Raw genomic sequence first — 9,123 nt, forward strand, 5'->3', positions numbered from 1 at the left:
GATACAAATCATAAATCCGGTGTTTTCCATGAATTGTGATTGATGAGCAAACTACACAAAAAAATTAATGAAACGATTTTGTGTTAACGTTATATTACGCATATCTAGTTGTTATTTAAATGTATCAAAGTGTATAAATGTGTCGAAGTACACTCATGAACATAAAAAACTGCATACCTTGAACGACTAGAGAGAGGATGTTCACATTCACAGGACATATACATCAGCATGTTTTGAATTAATGGTGAGTATTAGAACCCTATGGGCAACGGCCTTGCCGCGGTGGATACACCGGTTCCCGTCAGATCACCGAAGTTAAGCGCTGTCGGGCGTGGCCGGCACTTGGATGGGTGACCATCCGGGCCGCCATGCGCTGTTGCCATTTTTCGGAGTGCACTCTGCCTCGTGATGCCAACTGAGGAGCTACTCGACCGAATAGTAGCGGTTCCGGTCAAAGAAAACCATCGTACCGACCGGGAGAGCGGTGTGCTGACCACACGCCCCTCCTCTCCGCATCCTCACCTGAGGATGACACGGCGGTCGGATGGTCCCGGTGGGCCACTTGTGGCCTGAAGACGGAGTGCTTTATTAGAACCCTATCGGCCTGCGGGTACGAGGTCAGCATCGATATAGCGACGCAACACCTCTTACCGGTAAAATATGCCTGCAACTCTCATTGTCACTATAACCGAGGGTAATGGGTGATTATGACTTGAGTAGACGTGCAGGATGCCTCGCAGACGTATGCACGAACCGTACCATCAACTCAGTGAGTCTGAAAGAGGGTGCATTATTGGTATCAGAGAATGTGATGCAACCATCCGAGAAATTGCTGCTCGTATAGGACGAAATGTTTTGGCAGCGCAACGGGTGTGGGCAGAATGGTTCACGGAACGTCGTAGAACACGGCGAGAAGCGTCAGGTCACACCACCCAGACTCCCCCCGTACACTATAAGAGGTGACAATCTATCGCCGTTCATTGTATCATGGGTTACGTGCACGTCGCCCACTTCTCCGCCTGCCTTTGACGAATGTCTAGATACATGCTAGACGGCAATGGTGTATGGAACGACATCACTGGGGACAATAATGGCAATAGAAAGTGCTTTCGAACGAATCCAGGTTCTGCCTATTTGAAAATGATGGCCGCAGTTTGGTACGCCGCAGACGGGGCTAACTGTATCACAGTGGCTGTATTCGCGCTAGACATACAGCGCCAACTCTACATTTATTGTGTGAGGTGCTGTTAGGTGCAACCACAAATCACAGTTGGTGTGTGTCCAGTGCATTGTGATCAGTATGTCCTACGTCCTGACCGAGCGGGGTGGCGCAGTGGTTAGACACTGGACTCGCATTCGGGAGGACGACGGTTCAATCCCGCGTCCGGCCATCCTGATTTAGGTTTTCCGTGATTTCCCTAAATCACTCCAGGCAAATGCCGGGATGGTTCCTCTGAAAGGGCACGGCCGACTTCCTTCCCAATCCTTCCCTAATCCGATGAGACCGATGACCACGCTGTCTGGTCTCCTTCCCCAAACCAACCAACCAACCAACCTACGTCCTGTATCCACACCCTTTCTGTACAACAACCCAGAGGCCATATTTCAGCAAGACATTGCACGACCACATGCTGCTGCACTAACACGTGCCTTATTGGTGTCAAAGAATGTCAGCCTTTTGCCCTGATCCGCCAAATCACAGACTTCCCCCATTCGAAAATGTGTGGGATATGGTGAAACGACGGGTGCAGCGCTATGACCCAATGCCAACCACCACAGATGAACTTTGGAACAAGGTAAATGCTGAGGTGGCTATACCACATGACGCCATTCGCGCCTTACCCGCGTCGATGACGTCGCGCATGGAGCAAGTCATCAGGACTCATGGCGGACACTGTGCCTACTAGTCAACAGAACACTTGCTGAACCAGTGCGACTGAAATGCTAATCATTCCTGTAGGACATACTAATTGTGAATAGGTGTCTCCTATCTCTAATCTTTCAAGGTGTTCTGTATTTTTTTTTTCTTCTGAACGTGAGTGTATGTAAATAAACTGTCAAAACTTCACTGACGTATATTATTCGTGTGCTGGAGACAGTGACTGTGGGAAAGAAAGACAAAAGGAGACAGTGTATGTGAGAGAGGAGACAGTGGCTGTGGAATATGCTGTAAATCTATAGGAGAAAAAGGACAACACGAGAGAAATGTATATAGAGAGTGACAGTGAGAGGGAGATAATATGAAGACTTGATTACAGAGGGAGAATGGGTAAAAGGATGTAGAATGTTTTGTGTTAAAACAGTGCGAATATGTTCGCATGCCAAAAATTTTGGTCAAGTAGGCGGAATGAGGATTGAAGCAGTTTGTTCACCACTTTTGTATCAGAGTCTTTTAAAGAGGAACATATTCGCCTTTTTTGTGGTAAATAGGAGCATTTTTCTGATCGTAGTGAATTACGTGAAAATTTACTGCAAATGCTTACCGCAAAATCGAATGGCGCATTTTTTCCAACCAGCGATGAAGTACATAGATAGTTAATGACCCATAGTTATAGAATCAGTGTGTTACCACAAACAGCAAGTTACTGTTTCAATTTATACCGGAGTAACAGGACGCTTAAGAGGCCTAGTTACATGCTGCAACATCAGAAAAAGAGGCTAAAGTTCTAAGAATGTACCAACCTAGAGTCCTCATCCAGTGTTGTTCCAGCACAGAAGTAGCACATAGGGCTTGAATCCGTTGATTTTTGTGAAACGGTAGTGCCACTGATAATGTTTTTATCTCCTATAAATAATGATATTGGCAGTTTATATGGATACCAACTTTTTCTGTACAAACATATTCCGTCATAGAAAGTAGAAAACAGAGTTCTGTGATGTTGTATAATCATGCGTACACGTATCAGTTTCACATGATGCATCATCCATCAGCCTCATTTGTCAAAATTCAGCCCCTACCCGCTTTCTGGCAGAAGAATACATATTATTGACACATGGAAAGAGTAATTACACATGCCTCAACTCATAATGTAGTACGCTTTTCTAGTCTGCCATGTCATCAGACATGGCACTGACTTGTAGGCTCGAGCCACTTCGATGGGCAGTTATTCGTTACGTTGTCGATGACGTACAAAGTGAAAGGTATGTCTTTAGCATGCCAATTGTATAAATAAAGTCAACTGTAAAATAATATTCAGTGCCATAATAGTACATTACTGAGACTAAATCTCAAGATTAATTTACTTACCATTGATAAATAAAATAAGCGGTTTGGACTGCAGGCAAGAGGATAATTGCCTCCTGCTTTCACTACAGCATCTATTAAAGACACAAGTAGTTTCATTGCCTCATCCCATCGTGTCGGCTACTACAGCCTCTCTCTCCTCAAGTGCAGTCTTTAGGAATATAGTAACGACACCTGTGCTGATCGTGGCCGAGGTGAAGAACACGCTATGACTTAAGTGACCGGCAGCAAAGAACAACTGTACCGGTACGCTATTTACGTCTACGAAATAGAATACAGTAGCACAGTTTCCTTGCGACATCAGTCCGAACTAATTAGTTCGTACTGAAATCCCGTTGCTTATGTCACACTGGAATGTTCTCACACAAACGAAGTCTGTGAGGCTATAATCGACGAAGAGAGGAAGGCTCTTCTAGGGTAGACTGAAGACAGAGAGGTGCTGAGCTTGAGGATAACGAAGATGAGGTCATGTGAGATGGTGGCTCGAGAAAGTTTGAGACCAGGTCCAGCAAGGTAAGTACCTTGAAGACGGTAGAAGGCTGTCTCCGAGGACGCTGCGGTGAAACACTCCTTGTCGTACCAGCAATGTCAACTGCGACTGATGAGATGGAAAGCTGGCGTAAGCGTGGAGTGTAAACTGTCTGCAGAGCAGCCGCAGTTACAGGTGACCAAACTAAGCTCGACCTGTCGCAGGCTAAACACCGAAGTGCTGTTCCTGCATTGCTTGTCGCGGTTGGACGTGGAGTATCGTGTTGGACTGGTCTCTGGTCATGTGAGGATGATGGCCCTCATTCTGATGCAGAAAGAGTAGCTCCCGCAACAGCTCTGGCCAACGCGTAGTCGGCCAGTGATGTTGTTGGTGGCCCAGACTACTGATGAGCCTGTTGTGGAACGCACTTGTGTGGTGGAACGTACCCGGCAACCAAGAGGCCCGCATCTTCTTGGAGCTGGTGCGTGGGGTATAGCCAGGGAAGGAACAACGCTAGTTTGAACGCCAAATTTTGCACTCTCTATACGGTAACGATGTAGCAGTCGGCAGTGTGCCCCCCCCACACCACGGCCACGTACTCCAACGCTGGCCGAACCAGTGTCAGATAAAGCGTGGCGCCGTGGCAAGGGGAAGCGTCGACTCGTGGTTGAGCAATGGGTAGAGTGTGCGAAAACGCATCACAGCTGTGTCCTTGATTTAGCGTACGTGCAGCAGCCAGGTAAGACGCTGATCAAGTTTTATCCCAAGGTAGGTACCCGTCTTGATCCACGGTATGGGGCCTCCCGCGATGGTACTGGCGGCAGAGCCGACCGCATTTTCCATCTAGTATAGATGACCGCCTGACTCTTCTCAGCATTGAACATCAGCCACCATTTGGTAGCTCAGGGACCCAGGGCATCATATGCAGGCTAAAAGTGGCGTATCATAGTGCCGACGTTCATACTGCAGGTAAAGAACGCAGTGTCATCGGCATAATGCCAACTCCGTGCGTACTACCCACGGCGCGTCGGTGGTGTGCTGCCTGCACAGCAGTCAGGCAGCGACATAAATACTCATGTGCAGAAGGTTATTAGTGGAGGCACGAGACTCGTGGAAGCGAGGAAGTGCAGCGATGGCAGCGCCGTTGATGGCGACTCTTATGCCTCTGGCACTGAGGCTGGCGCCACACGGTATCATGGGGGCTGCTGTCGTGTTTCTGTTGATGTGCCTTGTTTTTCATCTGATTTCTAGACCAAGCGTCTTTCGGGAGCTGGCGATGTGGCAACCCGCAGAACACGGCTGTGTTGTTGGTGGCTTTTTCGCAGCTCTGGGGACACAGCAGCAACAAGAACCAAGAATGCTAGTGGGAGGCTGTAAATAAATCGCCAGTGTTTCGAGTACTGCAGTGCGGCCCACCCGGCTAGCCGCGCGATCTAACGCGCTGCTTTCCGAGCGGGAAGGCGTGCCGGTCCCCTGTACGAATTCGCCTGACGGATTAGTGTCGAGGTCTTGTGTGCAGGCCAGCCTATGGATGGTTTTTAAGGCGGTTTTCGATCCACCTCTGACTGGTTCCCCTTATTCCGCCACAGTTACACTATGTCGGCGACTGCTGCACAAACACTGTCTCCACGTACGCGTACACCAAATTACTCTGCGAAGCGAAAATTTGGGGCTACACTCGTCTGGTATGAGACGTTCCTGGGGGAGGGGTCCACTGGGAGCCGAACAGCACAATAACCCTCGGTTCGGTGTGGGGCGGCGGTGGGGTGAGTGGACTGCTGTCGCCTGCTGTGGGGTTGTGCACCACTGAGGGCTACAGCGGGGACGAAGCCTCTCCGTCGTTTTTGGGTCCCCGCTTCAATACACACATACACGTACACTGCAGTGCGGGTTGTATATACCGCAGAGACCGGCTGCTGTCGTCGAGCGGTTCTAGGCGCTTCAATCCGGCGCCGTGCAGCTGCTACGGTCGCAGGTTCGAATCCTACCTCGGGCATGGATGTGTGTGATGTCCTTAGGTTAGTTAGGTTTAAGTAGTTCTAAGTTATAGGGGACTGATGACCTCAGATGGTAAGTCCCATAGTGCTTAGAGCCATTTGAACCATTAATACCGCAGAAGGCTGGAACAACAGAGGTATACTCATTAACTGGTGCATTCGTGGAGTATGCTGAAAAAGTAGTAATACCACATTGCGCCACCAGGTCGCTTTAAGCAGTCAGACTGTGAAATGTTTCCTGTTCTGACGTCAGTAGGCCCTTTCTATCTCGGTGAGGTGCGTTGATTTCTTTTGTGAAGTGACTGTTGGCGTAAGAGGTTAATAAGATTTAAGTTTTCCGTACGAAACGCAATAGCTATTGAGAAGAAGGACCATGCACTTCTGGTAAAGTTGTTTTATCGGAACGGCATCAATAGCAGTGCCGTAGTGCGCGAATATCGCCGACAGAAGCAGCTGCGACGAGGCTAGATCCAATAAAAGGGCTGAAGCATATGATCAAAAAATTTTAACAAACAGGTGCGTTGCGTGGTGCAGCAGAAAGATGGACGCGGCTCATTCCCAAGACATTTGTTTATGAAGTTGCTGTAGCTATAGCCCAACGTACAGCACGTGAGTGAAATTCTGCAGTCACTGCACAAGTTGTGTTATCTCTACCCTGGTCAATAGTTCAAAAGATTTTTAGGAGCGTTTTACACTGGTGTCCCTACGAGATTCAGAATGTGCACCAAAGGAAGCCCCAAGATAGGCTAAAAACCTGCGACTTCTCTTCAGTTTTTGTCACGCGTGTAAATGGATGACAGGTAGCTGGGGAATATCCTTTCGATGGAAGAGCACCTTTTACTCTGTACGGTGGCGAGAATCCACAGACTGTTATGAACGAACATCCACTGCGCTCATCTTAAGTGACTGTGTGGTGTGGTTTAAGAAGCTCTTTCATTCTCAATCTTTTTTTTCCCGAAAGGATGGCATCCCGCGGGCATGTTGGGTGTACAGTGACATCTGCAAGGACCTCCTTGTGCTACACGCGATTCCAGCTTTGCGAGAATGCAATTGTGTCCACACCACTATTTCCACGCAAGATGGGGCGACGCCACACGTCACATACCTGGTGAAAGATTTGCTCCGAGGAACCTTCGGTAACGACCGCGCCGTCTCTAGGAAATTTGTATATGTTAGGCCTTGCACATCCCCCGACCTAAATCCATATGACTTATGGCTATGGGGGTATTTGAAAGACCGTGTCTGTCATAGATGTATCTGGACTGTTTCTAATCTGAAGAGTAGCATACGAAGTCATATCGCTCTAATTACGCCGTATATGCTGCGAGTAACTGTTGACCATGTTGCTGAGTCGGGAGACTGTATTGAACACATGTTGGACCTTGCGACCGTATCCTAATAAACTTACTAGAACCACCACTATCATTTGTTTGATTGTTCCTCCGACTTTCCTGCACCAACACCACATTTTGATTGCTTACAGCGCCATATTTTCATCTGGTGACTGAAAATGGATCTATTATAAACATACTCCGCTAGTGCGCTGAATAATGAACATACCAACGACGTTTCAGCGTCCTGCGATGTGTATAGCCCGCACTGCCGCAGTGGTAATAATGTCAGTTTTATTACAACCGCCCGGGACATGGTCCGTAATTTGCTGCGGCTGTACAGAGTCAAATGCCTTGATTTCCTCACCACCCTCATCAGCTCTTGGAAGTTTCATGCAATATTGTGATATGGTAATCAAACTGCAATAGCCTATTAACTGGTTACTAGTGGGACTGTGGCGTCTTGCAATGTTCAAATGATATGCAGAAGTTAGGCTGTGCCTTTGCTGGCGCTGCCGGTGGCTGGAGTGCACTAAATTCCACGTATGTGGAGTGTCGTGTATTCCAGGAAGGGGCCAGTTACCACCCGGCGCCGCGTCCACGTTCACCTCTGTTGGCTCCCACTTCCGCCGTGCAATTGCCCTCTTATCGCCTGCTGCCTGCCATCTCTAGGGCTCTGCTCCACGTCTGTCACTCGACTTCAGTACCGAGGTGAGTGGATGGGCGACTGCTCTCATTAACGAGGCTGCCTGTCGCTTGAGCGGAGTGGCCGTGCGGTTCTAGGCGCTGCAATCAGGAGCAGAGCGGCCGCTGCGGTCGCAGGTTCGAATCCTGCCTCGGGCATGGATGTGTGTGATGTCCTTAGGTTAGGTAGGTTTAATTAGTTCTACGTTCTAGGCGACTGATGACCTCAGAAGTTAAGTCGCATAGTGCTCAGAGCCATTTGGACCATTTTTTTCTCTGCCGCCTGATGTGAGCGAACAGTCTTCACAGCTGGCCAGTCCGTATATCCAGCTAAGACAGGGAAACCGTGTATTCAGGACGAATGAGTACAATGCTGGTCATTAAAATAGGCAACAAACTTCAAACTGGTATGAATTTTACTGCAGGATGAGGGTAAAATCTTTAGCCGATTGCTAAAATTTATTTTCAACGTACTATACTTGATACATATATGCGGTTTGTTGCAAATGGTAGCTCAACTCGCATTATATTCACATATTTTACCTAACAATGTACGAAAGTATTATATACTGGTGACAGATGAAAATTTATGCCACACCAGGTGTCGAAACCAAATTTTCCGCTCCTTATCCATCAAGGAGGGAAGGATGGGAGGAAGGAAGGAAGGAAGGAAGGAAGGAAGGAAGAAAGAAAGGAAGAAAGGAAAAAAATTTGGTGAAACGTCCCGTCGACATCGAGGTAATCAGAGACGGAGCACAAACTGGGCTTGTGTCAGGGATGGAGAAGTGAATAGGCCGTGCCCTTTCAAAGCAACTATTCTGGTATTTGCCTGAGCGATTTAGGGAAACCTAAATTAGAACGGCCGGACGCCAGTTCGAACCGCCATCTTCCCGATTGCGAAGTCAGTGTCTTAAACACTGCCGGCCTCTGTGGCCGAGCGCTTCCAGGTGCTTCAGTCCGGAACCGCGCTGCTACTATGGTCGCAGGTTCGACTCCTGCCTCGGGCTTGGATGTGTGTGATGTCCTTAGGTTAGTTAGGTTTAAGTAGCTCTAAGTCTAGGAGACTGATGACCTCAGATGTTAAGTCCCATAGTGCTCAGAGCCATTTGAACCATTTTTGCTGATCACTGTGCTAACCCACTCGGTAACCATCTCGGCTATCCGTGCATACATGCATGTCTGATCGAAAATACATTATAAAATAAGCATCACAAGCCTAGACGGGCAGAACAACCATAATAATACTAACCTTGAACAAGTTTGTCTAATTAACACTGTTTCCATAATAATACGATAATAACACTAACATTGAACGCGTTTGTTTCGTTAACTCTGTCACGAGAATTCAAGTAATATTGTGAGCAATGGAGACTTTTGGAGTTCTGGATAGTTTTGGGA

At 47.9% G+C, this 9,123-nt stretch overlaps 1 pseudogene; it reads left to right on the forward strand.

Moving 5' to 3' along the window:
* Nucleotides 1–264: 264 nt before the first annotated feature.
* LOC126425026 (5S ribosomal RNA) lies at nucleotides 265–382 on the forward strand (annotated as a pseudogene).
* Nucleotides 383–9,123: the final 8,741 nt, after the last annotated feature.

This window comes from Schistocerca serialis, chromosome 1 (assembly GCF_023864345.2).
Source record: "Schistocerca serialis cubense isolate TAMUIC-IGC-003099 chromosome 1, iqSchSeri2.2, whole genome shotgun sequence".
NCBI lineage: Eukaryota > Metazoa > Arthropoda > Insecta > Orthoptera > Acrididae > Schistocerca > Schistocerca serialis.